The sequence below is a fragment of the Littorina saxatilis genome, linkage group LG15 (assembly GCF_037325665.1).
Source record: "Littorina saxatilis isolate snail1 linkage group LG15, US_GU_Lsax_2.0, whole genome shotgun sequence".
In the NCBI taxonomy this organism is placed as follows: domain Eukaryota; kingdom Metazoa; phylum Mollusca; class Gastropoda; order Littorinimorpha; family Littorinidae; genus Littorina; species Littorina saxatilis.
The window spans coordinates 16,557,450-16,561,440 of record NC_090259.1 but is presented as its reverse complement, the minus strand read 5'-3'; positions in this window follow the sequence as shown (position 1 = coordinate 16,561,440).

Sequence of the window (3,991 nt, the reverse complement as noted above, 5' to 3'; positions counted from 1 at the left end):
AAAAAAATCAAATGATGTCCTTATTGACACCTCTTTATTCTATTTCTATTCACTCCTAGATCCTGTTTTGATTTTTAATGTGATTACTGTTGGGCTTTTAATCTGTCTCGCTCGCGCGGCGATGTGAAACTTTCAATATCCCATTCAAACGTGACTTACCGTAAAATGAAACAAGCAACAACAAAAAATGCCTCTAATCGCCCCAAGAGCTATACAGTTCGGGTTCGGGGTTGTAATTATGTCGCCACATACCAGGAATACCCTAAAATACGTGTTTGAGGAAATGAGCGCTTATATTTGTGACCCTCCACCACGACATGAGTCGCATGTCACCTCGCGCGGTCAGTCTGCGCCAGGCTTAATATAAGTCCGGGGAGTGTCTGGTAACAGTGTGAGGGTCACCTCAGTCATAGGCTTATAACTCAAAACGTTTTCGCTCTTTTCTAAAACGGTTTTCACCACTGGATAGAGAATAAAAAACTCTTTAAGAACGTGTACAAAATATGAAAATCATGAAAAGGTGACATGCGACTCAATTTCGTGGTGGAGGGGTCACATTTATTCAAAACGGAAACGGCTTTATCTTTGTGGTGTTTCGAGACTATTTCTCCACGCAACGCCTTCCGCTTTTGGCTGTCGCCCCTGCACTGAGAAGAGATCGTGTTCCACGTGCTGTTGCTGGAGGAATATATTTGAAATCTCCTAAAGAGCTCTCCAATCCCCAAAAATGCAACCCACAAAAATGCTAATAACTTCTACATCTGGTGACCGAATCGCTTCATATTTGGTGTACATCAACTTCATTTTATGCATGACCAGTCACTGAAGTATATATAGGTTAAATGGTCTGACTCTTGTGCGATTTCCCCTACCCCTTCCCTGACCTTTCACTTTTTTTTGTTTTTAAAGCGGACAAACACTCAAGTCTTTAATGGCAAAAAACCGTTGGACTTTTAATATCAATTTTACTACTACTGGCCTACCGGCACGGTTGGCCTAGTGGTAAGGCGTCCGCCCCGTGATCGGGAGGTCGTGGGTTCGAACCCCGGCCGGGTCATACCTAAGACTTTAAAATTGGCAATCTAGTGGCTGCTCCGCCTGGCGTCTGGCATTATGGGGTTAGTGTATGCTAGGACTGGTTGGTCCGGTGTCAGAATAATGTGACTGGGTGAGACATGAAGCCTGTGCTGCGACTTCTGTCTTGTGTGTGGCGCACGTTATATATATACTGTTAAAAAAAAAGAAACGCATAGTTGCTACTTGCCAAATTTGTTTTATTTTTCGAAAAAATTAACAGAAAATCCAATATTTAGATTATTTGTTTGAAATTTGGTATGGACACAGTTGAATGCACACACAGTTCATTTGCATCTTCAAATCAATCAGTCAATCAATACGATTGGGTGCCGAGGCTGTCAAGTCAGTAGGGGGTGTGACTGCCTTGAGCAGCAACAACTGCCCGGCACCTTCTGGGCATGGACTGGATCAGATGCCGGATATCTTGCTGTGGGATGGTGTCCCACTCCTCCTGAAGTGCCTGCAATAGATCGCGGTGATTTGCCGGCGCTTCTTCTCGCCTGCGCACACGTCTGTCCAATTCATCCCAGAGGTGTTCTATCGGGTTCATGTCTGGCGACATGGATGGCCAGGGAAGCACCTGGACATGGTGGTCGGTGAGGAACTGGGTGGTGAGTCGTGCTGTGTGCGGGCGAGCGTTGTCCTGCTGGAATATGGCATCCTGGTCAGCCAGAAGAGGAAGGGCGTGTGGGCGCAGAATTTCCTCCACGTATCGCTGGGCAGTTATGCGCCCTTGGACGTGCACCAGCTAGGGTGCTCCTTCCAGCGGTATTGATCGCCCCCCACACCATGACGCCTCCACCACCATGAACGGGTGCCTCATCCACACAGTTGGGCGCGTAACGTTCGTTTACTCTCCGGTAGACCCTCCTCCGACCATCATGTCGCTGGAGCAGGAAGTAGGACTCGTCGCTGAACCACACGTGTCTCCAGTGATTCCGGACGGTCCAGCGAAGGTGCTGGTTGCCCCACTGCACTCGGTTCTGGCGATGGCGGCGGGTGAGGACAGCTCCTCTGTGAGGTCTGCGAGCTCTCAAACCAGCTTCATGCAGGCGGTTCCGCACGGTCTGGTCCGATAATCGGTGTGGCCCGGGGAGAGCCTGGACAGAAGATGAGGCCGACAGGAAACGATTCCGGAGGTGGCGGAGCCGTATGAAGCGGTCGTGAGCAGCAGTTGTCGCCCTTGGTCTTCCCGCTCGTGGCAAGTCAGCAACGGAGCCAGTGGCTTGAAACCTGACCCACAGTCTACTGATGGTGCTCTGGGACACGTGGAAGTGCCTGGCGATTGCACTTTGACTTTGGCCTGCTTGTAAACGACCCAATGCAATTTGGCGGTCTTCTCTGCTCAATCGGGCCATCTTTCGTCGCTGAATTGTCGTCTGATTTCTTTGTGGCGAACAATCCGCTTTTATGGGTTTTGGAAGACATGGTGAGAGCTCAATATTCCCCGAGTTTCACGAGATTACACTGAAGCATGACGAGTGGTCATGCCAAATGAGCAATTTTGACATTGTAGCCACTGATAACGCATGCGTCACGTGCAGAGCTCACTTGTGGCAATGGACGAAAGGTCGACGACCAGATAAACATTTTCTGCAGTTTGGTGGATATCCTTGTAGCCATATAACTAAATTAACCAAATATTACAAGCTATGCGTTTCTTTTTTTGAACAGTATATGTCAAAGCAGCACCGCCCTGATATGGCCCATCGTGGTCGGCTGGGCGTTAAGCAAGCAAACAAACAAACTACTGGCCTTTCACTGCAGTCGTTTTGGCAGGTCATGCCTTTCTCGCATAGGTCTCATCGGGAAGCTTAGTTGGTACATAGACCATTTATCCTAGGCTATTTGGTTTATGGTTGGGAAGAGAACTGTACTTGAGATCCTAGGGTCACGGGTTCCAATCCCGACCAGGACGGACACGAGTCAACTGTGTGTGCAGACTGAGAGACGGTATCGATGTCCCACCACGGTGGCACGTAAAAGACCCCGGTCATTCTGCCATAAGTGCAGGTGATTGATTACACCTAAACACGCACACACTCAAGTTGGGTAGCGCGACTCCCTGTTTTCTGCAAGCTTTCCACTGGGAGAAAGCGACCCGAATTTCCCAGCTTTGGAATAATAATAATATTAATAAAACATTCTTTTATAGCGCTGTTCACCACCAAATGGCAGTCTCATGGCGCTTTACATTAGACATTAAAATTCAACATTTTACATATAAAGAGTTTCCTCGTAGGAAATAACATACCAGCATTACAAAAAAATTAAAAATTCATAGACAACGACCACTTATAGTTATATAAGATAATATAGAAACATTGTTTTTAAAAAGATGGAAAATACATAAGATAAGTAATAGACACATAGTTACTTTTTCACGACATAGCACCAGTATACTGGCGGTAGGAAGAAAAATGTATTAAAAAAAATTCACAGACACCAGAGACAGGTAAAGGGAGGCAATCGTTTCCACTGCCAGTTTGCTAAATAGGCCCGAAAGGATGAGTTGTTTCCCATGAACCGTTTTCTACCTGGAAGTGTGTTTCCAACCCCACCCAAAAGTGTGTTGGTGTCTCAAAGAGCAAAACTTTTTCCGAAATCCAATAATATACCATTTTCTTTGAAAATATTTGGATTATGTGTTAAAATTACCCTCGTACATGTTATGTTAATTAGAAACATTTAAGAATCAAATATTTCACAAAAGCAAACCAATTTAATTTAAGTACATCAGATATTTAATGATATTTTTTGGAAATGTGTCAAAATTGGATGTGTTGAAAACAGAACTTGCATAAAAGCGTACAGATCTAAAACAGAACGAATGAAGCAAATGAAATGAAATGAACTCAGCCACCAGCGTGACGAGGAACGGAAAGCCTTTACAAATCTTCGCTCGAAAAGTTAA